This window comes from Felis catus, chromosome A1 (assembly GCF_018350175.1).
Source record: "Felis catus isolate Fca126 chromosome A1, F.catus_Fca126_mat1.0, whole genome shotgun sequence".
In the NCBI taxonomy this organism is placed as follows: domain Eukaryota; kingdom Metazoa; phylum Chordata; class Mammalia; order Carnivora; family Felidae; genus Felis; species Felis catus.
In genome coordinates this window covers 170013152-170026451 of record NC_058368.1, presented here as the reverse complement: position 1 = coordinate 170026451, position 13300 = coordinate 170013152, and the positions used below count along the sequence as shown (strand labels likewise).

The 13300-nt window shown below is 38.0% G+C and overlaps 1 long non-coding RNA gene across 1 annotated transcript in view; it reads right to left on the bottom strand.

Moving 5' to 3' along the window:
- Positions 1–7173: 7173 nt before the first annotated feature.
- The window catches only part of LOC123379300, a 31628-nt gene continuing 25501 nt past the window's right edge, over positions 7174–13300 (bottom strand). Inside the window, exon 7 of the long non-coding RNA XR_006583593.1 lies at positions 7174–7214. This is a non-coding gene — a long non-coding RNA (uncharacterized LOC123379300). The remainder of the gene's footprint in view (positions 7215–13300) is intronic.

The following is a 13300-nucleotide window of genomic DNA, read 5'->3' as shown; positions in this document are numbered from 1 at the left end:
TTTCTCTAAAATCTATTCAAGTTCTTTGCCTCCAACATGGCTTCTCCTTTGCTTTTTGACTCTATTCTGTTTTGTTATAAACTGTTACCCTTATCTTTATTTCAGTTTCTTGAGTAAAAAGAGAGGGATAGAAAGTGGCAGAAGAGAAGATGACAGATGGGGCGCCTGGTTGGCGCAGTCGGTTAAGCATCCGACTTCAGCCAGGTCACGATCTCGCGGTCCATGAGTTCGAGCCCCGCGTCAGGCTCAGGGCTGATGGCTCAGAGCCTGGAGCCTGTTTCTGATTCTGTGTCTCCCTCTCTCTCTACCCCTCCCCTGTTCATGCTCTGTCTCTCTCTGTCCCAAAAATAAATAAACGTTGAAAAAAAAATTAAAAAAAAAAAAAAGAGAAGGTGACAGATGATGGAGTGGGAGAAAAAAGTGTTTGATGAAGATCCCATGTAGGATTTATCTTGTGTCTGTCTTAATGTCTCCTTGATTTAAAAAACTGCACTATGAATGATGTGTTTAATTATTTCAGGAGAGATGTAGGTATCTGGTCCTTAAAGCTCAGTCAATTTGGGAAGAATTTTTCTGACAATAATATAAAACTATGAGTACAAATATAAGTTCAGAATGTGTCAACAGAACAAATTGAGTCATCTTATTTTTCTTTCTGTCAAAACAATGCAGAATTAAAAGACATTAGAAATCATCTGGTAGATTATAATGAACAGATCCTATGGTGGAATTAAGCTGTATTCTGCTAACTATTCCCCTTTTCTTCTGGCCACAGGCATCTGAATTTTCTTTAGCAAAATTACCTCTGCTTCACTGTCTGTAGCTTTGTTGAGATTGTCAGTCAAGGTATACTGCCCTCCTTCCCTTAGAGACATGTGTCATTCACTGCAGACCATCTGGACATCTGAACTTTGGGTCTTGAGTTAATGGATAGAAGAATAAAAACCAAAAAAAACTTTTGGAGATGTTGCTTGTCATCAGTGTTAATAAAACTGTCATCCACTCCTGCCATCCAACTTCTCTGAGCTGTATCTGTTTCCATCTTGCTGGGTTGGGTTCTCTTCAGTCCTCTCACTGACTGTGGTGCCATCCCCTGCTCTTCTAATAAATTTCCTTTAATTAAATTCCCCAGGGTTATATTATTTGCACCAAAGAAAATCACTCCTACAAATGTGACAAGTCAGTGAGATGGTAGATGATCTTAAGACTGGTTAGCTACTCCATAATATGTCTCTGCTTTCTTCAGAGCACAAATATTTATTTTAGTATTTAGATAAAAGTTCTGAAAAAGCTGTTTAAGTAGAAGTTGATAGTTTATGGGACTGTAACAAGATGTGAAAAATTTAGTCAGAGAGCAATCTCAAGTAGCAACAGCAATCTTCTATGTGGAGAAAATGATGGATCAGTATGGCAGTGCTTGTGTTCCTAAATCCAGAAGGGTTTATAACTGGAATTGCAAATTGAAGTATCTGTTGGGAATGAGCAAGGATGCAAATGGGTGAGTCATCTGTGATACTCTCACTTCCATGAAGAAATAATATAGCCCACTTTTATACTTCCTCCTCTTTACCTCTTTTCATTTTCTACCTCTGATGGAGACATGCCTAAAGACAGAGTGCTTGATTCTAAGGAAAACATCAATGCCAGTGCAATGACAAATGGCTACTGAAACTCGCCCTCATTTTCAGAGAAACAATAGGATCATAAGGATTCAGACACTGGAGAATATTGCCTTTCACAAGAGGCAACACTCCTCACTCTTTTCAATTGCTGCTTTTGAGGAAGGGTAGCTGAGTAGTGCTAGATATTCTGATTTAAAAAAAGTGGTCCAAAATATTGATGTCTACCTGAAATATGCAATAATCGGTTTATTATATATGGGTGACCAATTTGATTTTTAAAATATGTGTGCATTCTATTCTTGACCTATAAGAGAAGCTGGGCTATGATACTTTATATAGATTTGAGACATATAAAACACTTATTCAGAGACTTTTGGGGAATGTGGCACAATAGGAGAACACTAAGCTCACCTCATCCCATAGATACAACCAGATAACACCCACATCCATGTAAATAACACAGAAAAAGACCCAAATACTGGAAAAACAGACTCTTCATAGCTATGTATAGAAGAGGCCACATCAAAGAGGGTTGGAGGAGCAGAGACATGGTGAGGAACCAAACAGACCCATAGGACTGTCCATGGGAGGAGGGGATGCCTTGGGCACAGAGAAATGAACCCTCATACCAAGCAGCCCCAGCATAGAGAACCCATGGGGAAGAGGAATCCCCATAACATTTGGCTTTGAAAACAAGAAGGACATAATTCTCCACATTCTTGCAATCAGCAGGGCTTTATACCTGGACCTTTACAACGTAGTGGGTTTGGCTTTGGGAGAGCCAGAAGGTTGAGAGGAAACTGAGTCTCTGTTCTTAAAGACACAGCATAACAAACAGCCTTGCTGAGATATAGCATAGAAGCAGCAGTTTGAAAAATGCCTGGAGAATAGGGGAGGGAGATTTGTTTGCTAATCTCAGAGTGTGTGCTGGAGTGGCAGGGATCTTTGGGAAACTTCTCCAGGAACAAAGTTGCTGGCAGGCACCAATGCTCTGACTTGCCCCGGCCTAGTTATATAGACACTAGGGGGAACCAGTGCAGCAGCAACACTCTCTACCTAACTTGCTAACAGTGCATCATTGTGTTCTCTTGTGGACACACTCCTCCATCCAGGCCTTCTGCTCCAGTTCTTCTGCCATAGCAGACTCGTACAAACTGCAAACACTGTGTGCCTCCCCACATGTCCTAATGCATATCCACAGCCTCCAACCTGGCAAGGCTCAACAGGAGTTTTGGAGTTTTGGAGGTTACAAGTCCTCTCTGGCAGGACCTTGTGGCACTGCATGCCCATCCCCATGTTCTCCTCTGGACACCCCCCAACCCTGTGGCAGTTTTCTAAAGCAGTTCCAGATCTCCTCCCACAGCAGATCTGCTCAAATGTTGCTAACATCATGTGCCTTGGCCTCATATTTTACTGTGGACCTGCCCTCTCCAATATGTCCTTGGTCAGAGTCCATTCAAAGAGGTACCACAAGCCTGGCAGGGTGAAAGCAGCCCTTATATGGACCAGCACCACCAAAAATTACTCCTACCCCAGGAAGAGGGAAAAATAACCACAACAAAGAGTACAACTGTAGTCTCGCAGTGGCCTGGGGCATACATTGGGTCTGAATGCAGGCCCCGCCCAACAACAAAAGTTTCTTAGGGGACAACACAGGGAAAATATCCTACAGTTTGATGCTACCACATCTCTGGCAAATGCGTGGTCTGACTCAACTCAAACCCAAAGTAACCCCAGACTGGCCCATTAACAATATGGGGGATCAAATCCTGCCCACAAAAGGCAAAAGAGAGGCATCACAGATGACTTGATCAAAGGCAAAAGCAGCTCAGCCACAACAGCAGGGTGTATACAACACACATAGGAGACATCCCTGAAGTGCCAGGTTCTGGGGAACATGGGACATTGTACTGCAGTGCAATGCAGGACTTCTTCATAAGGCCACTACTTTCAAGAGAAGGAGATGTAAGTGGCATTCCTAACATAGAGAAACAGCCACACAGAGTTAAAAAAAGTAAGGATACAGAGGAATATGCCTCAAATAAAAGAACAGGACAAAATTAATGGCAAGAGAGTCAAACACAAGAGAGATAAGTAACATTCCTGATAGAGAATTAAAAGTAATGGTCATAAAGATACTGTACTTGAAAGACCATACGACCTCAGTGAGACCCTCAACAAAGGCATAAAAAATGTGAAAAAAACCCAGCTTAACTCAATAATTGAATTAAAAATACACTAGATGGAAGAAGTAGAAGGCTAGAGGAAGGAGAAGAACAAATCAGCAATCTGAATGACAGACTAATAGAAAGCAATCAAACTGTACAGGAGAGACAAAAAATATGCAAAATAAGAATAGACAGGGGAGCCTGGGTGACTCAGTAGGTTGAGCGTCCGACTCCAGCTCAGGTCATGATCTCACAGTCTGTGAGCAAGCCCGAACCTTGCTTCGGGCTGTGCGCTGATAGCTCAGAGCCTGGAGCCTGCTTCAGATTCTGTGTCTCCCTCTCTCTCTGCCCCTCCCCTGCTCATGCTCTGTCTCTCTCTGTCTCAAAAATAAATAACACATTAAAAAATTAAAAGAAAACAGACAGGAAACTCAGCAACTCCACCAAGAGTAATAATATTTGCATTATAGGGATCCCAGAAGGAGAGGAGAGAGAGAAGGGGGCAGAAAATGTATTTGAAGAAATAATAGCTGAAAATTCCTGAATCTGGGGAAGGACACATATTCAAATCCAGGAGGCACAGAAATTTCATGAAAAATCAACCCAAGGAGACCCACACCAAGACACACAGTAATTAACATGGCAAAGTGCAGTGATAAACGGAATTTTAAAAGCAGCAAGAGGAAGAAAACAACAACAACAACAATAGTTACATAGAAGGGAAACCCCACAAGCTTATCAGCTGATTTTTCAGAAGAAACGTTGCAGGCCAGAAGGTACTGGCATAATATGTTCAAAATGCTGAAAGGGAAAAATCTGCAGCCAAGAATACTCTATCCAGAAAGGCTATGATTCAGAATAGAAGGAGACATAAAGAGTTTCCCAGACAAACAAAAATCGAAAGAATTCATCACCACTAAACCAAGCCCTACAAGAAATGTTAAAAAGGACTCTCTGGGTGTATGAGGGTAGTGGAAAGAAACGATCATAAATAACAGTAATAAAAGCAGGAAGCATAAAAGCATTAAAATTAAGATATCTTTAAAATAAGTCAAGGGACTCACAAAATAAAAGAATTTAAATTATGACACCATGTACCTAAAATGGGGGTTGGGGGAATAAGAATGGGTTCAAACTTAAGTGACTATCCATTTAATATGGACTGCTACATAATGGTAACCACAAACGAAAAACCAGTGATAGATATGCAAAAAATAAAGAGAAAGAAATCCAAGTATACCACTAAAGAAAGCCAACTTAACACGAGAGAAGAGAGCAAGGGAAGAAAGGAACAGAGAAAAACTACAAAAATAACCACAAAACAAGTAACAAAATGGCAATCATACTTATAAAAAATTACTTTGAATGTAAATGGACTAAATGTTCCAATCAAAAGACATATGGTGAAGGAATGGATAAAAAAACAGACTCATCCATATACTGCCAACAAGAGACTCACTTTAGACCGAAAGACATGCAGTTGAAAGTGAGGGGATGGAGAAACACTCATCATTAAAATTAATGTGAAAAGAAAGCTAGGTAGCAATATTTATATTGGACAAAAAAGACTCTAAAACAAAGATGGGAGCAAGAGAAAAAGAAGAAAACTATATAATTACAAAGGGGACAATCAACAACACAAGAAACGACAGGTGTTGGCAAGGATGTGGAGAAAGGGAACTCTCTTGCACTATTGGTAGGAATCTACACTGATGCAGCCACTCTAGAAAACAGTATGGAGTTTCTTCAAAAAGTGAAAAATAGAACTACCCTGTGATCCAGCAATTGTACTACTAGGAATTTACCCAAAGAAAACAAAAAAACTAATTCAAAGGGATACATGCACACTGATGTTTATAGCAGCATTATTTACAATAGCCAAGTTATGGAAACATTCAAGTATCTGTTGACTGATGAAAGGATAAAGAAGAGATGACATATATATAATGTCATATATCTCTAAGTCATAAAAAATGAGTCATATATCTCTAGTCATAAAAAATGAATGAAATCTTGCCATTTGCGGCAACATGGAAAGGGCTAGAGAGTATTATACTAAATGAAAAAAGTGGGTCAAACAAAGACAAATACCTTGATTTCACTCATATGTAGAATTAAAGATACAAAATAAGCAAAGGGAAAAAAGAGGGGGGTGGTAAACCAAGAAACAGACTTAATTATAGAGAACAAACTGAGGAGAGGTGGGTGGGGGATGAGTTAAATAGGTGAGGGGGATTAAGGAGTGTACTTGTTGTGATGAGCCCCAGGTATTGCATGGAAGTATTGAATTACTATATTGTACACCTGAAACTAGTATTACACTGTATGTTAACAATTGGAATTTAAATAAAAACTTAAAAAAAATACATAGTGACAAATTAAAATGAAAACACACTGCTCCAAAATCTTTGGGATGCAGCAAAAGCAGTTCTAAGAAGTAAGCTTATAGCAATATAGGCCTACCTCAAGAAGCAAGAAAAATATCAAATAAACAACCTCACCTTATACCTACGGGAGCAAGAGAAAGAAGAACAAACAAAACCCAAAAGCAGAAGAAGGAAGCAAATGATAAAGAGTAGAGCAGAAATAAGCAATATAGAAACTAAAAAATATTAATACAACAGATCAATGAAATCAGGAGCTGATTTGAAAAAATCAATAAAATGATAAACCTTTAGCCAGATTTACAAAAAAGAAGAAAGAGATGGAGAAGGAGAAGAAGGGAGAGAGGACTCAAATAAAGTCAGAAATGAAAGAGGTTAAATAACAATTTACACCATAGAAATATAAAGGATTATAGGAGAATATTATGAAAAATTATATGCCAACAAACTGGACAACCTGAAAGAAACAGTTAAGTTCCTAGAAATGTATCACCTTGCAAAACTGAATGAGGAAAAATAGAAAATTTGAACAGACTGATTACCAGCAATGAAAATGAATCAATAATTTAAAAAACTCTGAACAAACAAAACTGAGATCAGATGGCTTCACAGGTGAATTCTGTAAACATTTAAAGAAGAGCTAATACCCATTCTTCTCAAACTGTCTCATAGCAATAGGGAAAAAAAAGGAAAGCTTCTAAATTAATTCTATGAGGCTAGCATTATTCTGATACCAAAACCAAAGACATTATAATAAAACAGATGTACAGGCCAATATCTCTGATAAACATAGATGCAAAAATCTTCAAGAACAAAATATTAGCAAACCAAATCCACCAATACATTAAAAAAATCACTCACCGGGGCGCCTGGGTGGCGCAGTCGGTTAAGCATCCGACTTCAGACAGGTCACGATCTCGCGGTCCGTGAGTTCGAGCCCCGCGTCAGGCTCTGGGCTGATGGCTCAGAGCCTGGAGCCTGTTTCCGATTCTGTGTCTCCCTCTCTCTCTGCCCCTCCCCCGTTCATGCTCTGTCTCTCTCTGTCCCAAAAATAAATAAACGTTGAAAAAAAAAATTTTAATAAAAAAAAAAAAATCACTCACCATGATCACATGGGATTTATTTCTGGGATGCAAGGTGGTTCAATATTCACAAATCAATCAATATGACACATCATATCAACAAAACAAAGGATAAAACTATATAATTGTTTCAATAGATGCAGAAAAAGCATTTGCCAAAGAACAACATCCATTTATGATTAAAAACCCTCAACACCGAATACATAGTTCAACATAATAAAGGCTATATATGAAAAACCCATAGTTAACATCATACTCAAAGGTGAAAAACTGAGGTCTTTTCCCCTAAACACAATGAGATATCACCTCACATCTGTCAGAATGGCTAAAATCAAAAACACAAGAAATAAGTGTTGGTGAGGATATAGAGAAAAAGGAACCCTAGTGTACTTTTGGTGGGAATGAAAACTGGTGTAGCCATACGGAAACAGTATGGAGTTTCCTCAAAAAATTATAAATAGAATTATCATATGATCCAGTAATCCTACTGCTGGGTATTTACACAAAGAATGTGAAAACAGCAATTTGAAAGGATATATGCACCCCTATGTTTAGTGCAGCATTATCTGTGGTGTGTGCATGTGTGTGTGTGTGTACGCATACACACACACACACGCGCACACACACACACACACACACACACACATATATATATATATATATATATTCCAGTATAGTTGACTTACAGTGTTATCTTAATTTTAAGTGTAACAATACAGTAATTCAACAGTTCTATACATTACTCAATGCTCATCATGATGCTTGTACTTTTAGGAAAAACATTGGAAGTGGGAGGTAAAATAAAAGAGTATATGTCTATATATTAATGATTACAGAGAGGAAAGAAACAACTCAACTTTACTTAGGGGCTAGATTAAAATCATTGAGGAAACAAAAGAATACAGCAGGACATCAACTAGGATGGTCAACAGTGATTTCAAAAGATACACACACACACACACACACACACACACACACACACACACACACACAATGGAATATTACTCAGACACAAAAAAGAATGAAATCTTGCCATTTGCAACAACATGGATGAATCTAGAGAACATAATACTAAATGAGATAAGGATAAGTCAGTCAGAGAAAAACAAATAGCATATGATTTCACTCATATATGGAATATAAGAAATAAAGGAAAAAAGAGACAAAGCAAAATGTAGATTCCTAACTATAGAGAACTAATGGTTACCAGAGGCGGGGGGGAAGGGGGAGATGGATAAAATACGTAAAGGACATTAACAGTACAAGCATCATGATGAGCACTGAGTAATGTATAGAATTGTTGAATTACTATATTGTTACACCTAAAGTTAAGATAACACTGTATGTCAACTAGACTGGAATTTAAAAAATAAAAAATAGTAAGATATAATTAAAAAAACACTTATTAAGGACACATTTAAGCAAACAAAATAATTTTTCAAATCACACTCATAAGCCAGAACAAGCCACTATGGGCATGGAATAAATCCCGAAGGATTACCTGATGGGATTTTGCAGGGCCCAGCAAATGATGGAGGATAAACAGAGAGGGGGAAAAAGTCTGTTGCAAAGAGCTTGGGAGGACATATTGTTGCACTTTGCTAGGCCAGACAGTTAAATCATGGCTTGGTTAGTAAATGGTTTGGTCATCCTGTTATATATATAGAAATAAATTAAAGAAACCTAAGTATTAATAACTCCAAATTTACAAAGCCTATTCATCTTAGATCTTGAAAGTGCTCAAAGCTGAAAAAAGAATGTTGCATTCATATCAAGTTGCTTTTAGACTACCGCATTTTACTTCATGAGTTACCTAGAAAAATGAATCACTGTTTTGCCACTGAGCATCTTCAAACAAAGAAGAGAATAAGATTGACATCACTGTTCGGATCCATTAGTCAAACTACAGTGGCTTTGGACAGGTAGTTTCCAAAATACATCAGCCTCATTTATACCCAACAGCAACAACAGATAGTGAGCATTTTTCTACTGTGGCATGAGGCTCCCAAATACTAAGACATAAAGTGGTTTTTGACACACACTGCTTTTAGGAAAAAGATTGGAAGTGGGAGGTAAAACAAAAGAGTATATGTCTATATGTTAATGATTACAGAAAGGAAAGAAATAATTCAACCTTACTTAGGGGCTAGATTAAAATCATTGAGGAAACAAAAGAATAAAGCAGGACATCAACTAGGATGATTAACAGTGATCCTAAAAGATATGCCACTTTGGTCCAAATATGTCCAAGGAAGTAGAAGATTCTGCTCATTCTTGGCAATTTTTGTTCTAATAAATGTCACCACACTATTTATTGGTCTTAAGCAGTACATTCCTTCTAGCCCAGTCATCCTGCATACCATAATGTGATTAATTTGGATTCTGGAAATATACTATCTGAAAATGGAATAATTGGTAATTTGACTTTTCTTGGTCACTGATGCACTCAGCAAGATGTGTTTTATCTGTTTTTGACCTGGATTAATCCAGGCTTCCATCATTGCAATGAAATATGCCAGCTCTCTGAGTGTAAATCTGATGTTTTATTAATACAGAAAAATAATATGTTATTTATTTGAGCATATAATGGTAATGTGGCAGGTAATATGTTCATTATCCCATTTAGTTTTTAATTTTCACATCAAAATGTCAGCTAAATCATGACATATCATTTCTATTTTTACATTTGAGAAAACCAAGATGCAAAGAAGTTAAACAATTGGTTCAAAATCACACATTTTATAGGGGCAACATCCAGAATATGATCTTCAGCCTGCCTAAATTGTGCATTTTCCACTCATCTACATTGGCCTAAGGAAGAGTGAATGAGAGCTGACAGATAAGAGGAGAACTATTGTAAATGTGCTACTCAACATTCAACTATTTATGATAGCATAGGGCTAAGGAAGTTGGGCCCCAGGCTGCATAAAAAGAATTCCCTTTGTAGAGTGCATTCCAAGACTTAAGGGCAAGGATTATTTTGTGTGTGTTCCCACCTCCACCACCACAAAGTACACAATTTAGTGGTCTTTTATCAGTGTCAATAAATGTGGGGAGTCTGGGGAAAATAGACTAGTCCTTGGATTGGGAGTATGTGCAAAATTTAGTAGTGGCTTTAGAATACCTAGAAAGAAAGATCCTAGGGGTAGCCATGTGGAAAAAAAAAAAAAAAAAGAGCAAACCGAGTAATTTGTCTTGAATCTGTGCTTGTATGAAAAGAACACTATGTTTTAATGTGTGTTGTTTTGGAGTCACATTAGGGGCTGATGGAAATCGCAAAGAGCTAAAATGCTGCAGAGCCCACCTCCCACTCCAGTGATTTAAAAGGCAGAGCAGTGGGGAGAATCATAGGACACATAGGGTGGGGAGGACAGCTGCAGGATAAGTTGGAGATGGCTTTCAGATTAGCAGGAAATTAAGTGTCCAACTTCAGCTCCGGCCATGATCTCACAGTTCGTGAGTTGGAGCCCCACTTGGAGCTCTGTGCTGACAACTCAGAGGTTGGAGCCTGCTTTGGATTCTGTGTCTCCCTCTCTCTCTGCCCCTCCCCAGCTTACGACCTGTCTCTTTCTCCTTCCAAACTAAATAAACATTAAATTTTTTAAAATAAATAAAAACCAAAATGCTTATTTTATTGAAGTTTTGAAGTAGAGTTAACAAATAGGAGGTCTGGGCTCTGAAGGCTCCTTCTCATCTGCATGCCACCACCACTCACTGTTACAAGAATGCAGCTTTTCACCTTTTTCAGGAAGAATCTTTATTCCTGCTGACAGCAGGATTAATGGCTGTGCTCAGAAGAAAGTCAACTGTCACAAAAAGTTTAGTTCTTACAGTTGTCTTCTCTTTCTTTATGCCTTGTAAGGTGTTTTTTTCCCCACTTTTCTGGATTAAATGGTGTGCTCATGGCAGACCACAGAACCTGATAGATTAAGCAGAATGGGCTGAAGATTCTATAGTTCACAGAATCTTTGGAAGATTAAGGAAAAGACTCTAGGCCTCTGCCTACACTGTGTAATGGACCACAGAAGTTCTGCTACTTCTGCTCACTAGAAACCACCACTATAGCTACCAACACTAGAACCATGTGGCTTTTGCTCCTATTTTTAAAATTACTTATTAATTTATTTTTGCTAAGACAGGTGGAAGCTTATTGTCTTTTCAAACAATAACCCCAGTGACTATAGTTACTGTTCACTGGAGAATTTCCATGAAATGGGAAGAAATCTCATATTTATAGGTCTGATGAGAGATTAAGGAATCATTTTGAATTTTCTGGCTTAATGTAGCCACGTGGATACATAGGTCTGGCATTTTCAGCATGTGGACTTGTTTGGTGATATTACATCTTCTTACATGCTTTACAAATTCATTTAGCACCAAACTAAATCAGAGTAACTGGTATGTGACATTAGGGTTAAGGGGTTATGAAGTGGCCTATACGATCTATCTGGAGCAAAAAGCAAGGGAGGCTGTGGGATTTTTGGCATCAGCCATGAACCCCGCTCATACCCTCAAACATGCAGCTGCCTTGGGCATCTCAGAACCTACATGCAACACCTTCATAGACCTTCTGGAGTTTGTGACTCAAGGTCAGAAACCATTGTCTTAGGGGCACCTGGGTGGCATAGTCCATTAAGTGTCTTATTCTTGATTTCCGCTCAGGTCATGATCTCATGGTTTGTGAGACTGAGCCCTGCATCAGGCTCTGTGGCAACAGCATGAAGCCTGCTTAGGATTCTCTCCCTCCTTTTCTCTCTCGCCCCCCACTGCACACACACGCTCACTCTATCTCAAAACAAGTAAATAAACTTAAAAAAGAAAAAGAAGCCATTGTCTTAGAAAGACATTAGAAATCAACATGTCAGTTCTAAGACATAAAAATATTGAAATAAGGATTAAGAAGTTCCTTAGAAAAGGATTAAGACCCCTTCCTTTTCAAGGGAGAGAATAAGACTTATTTTTAGAATTAATTATTGTTTAATATAGTAAAATCATTTTTGCGAGATAAAATTCAAAAGAATTAGTACAAATTCAGAAGAAAAAGCAACTGTGTGAAACAATCCTGAAGATGTCATTTGTTTCAAACACTTAACCTCAGTATCGTTAGACTGAAAGAACAATTAATGACCTATCTGAGACAAAAGCACTGATAAAACTGTGGCTTAAATAAAATACAGTCTATTTTTAACCAATCAAAAATTTATGGAGGGCTTCTTAAGGACATAGAACACCTGGTCTATCTAAGAAACTTTACCTCTGGAGGGAAATAAGATTAACATACATGAAACTACTAGCAAAAAAGACAAAAAGTGAATTGTAGTTCATACTATGAGAGCCAGATTGATAAGCAACAGGCAAAATTTGACATTACAAGACATATTGAAGTGGTAAATTAGAGTATAATTTATTGCATTCAATACTTAAAGACTAGCATTTTATGCTCTTCCCAAAGCAAGAGTCATTCAGAAATACCTTACTGAATATTTAGACATTGCCTTCATGGTAAAAATAACTTTCTAAGGTTGAAAAATAAGAAGTAGAAGGGAAGCGAGTTATAGCACTCTCAATGTGACTGCCATCTTTATAACAACAGTATCAATTCCCAGAAACATCATCAAATATGTTCTTCAAACAGAGACTTTGATCCCAAGTATCTCTTATTACTCTTCCATAAGTCTACCTTATGGACTGACATGATAGGAATATTTGGTACCTCTGAACAAAGATACACATGGTCCTTGTTCAAAGGTATAAATGAGGAATGCCATAGGAATATGGTTATTTTATGGCTTCTAGAGGTTGCTCATATTCCTCAGCTCATAACCCTGCATCCCTCCCACCTCCCCCTCTATTAACATATCTCCATTTTTCTAATTCTGACCTTCCGCTTTATTCTCATAAGAATCCTTTGTGATTACATCAATAATCCAGGATAACATCCTCATCTCAAGAGCCTTAATTTAATTACATTTGCCAATTCCTTTTTGCTGCGTAAGGTAAGATATTCATAGGCTCCTGCAATTAAAATATGGACATTTTAAGGG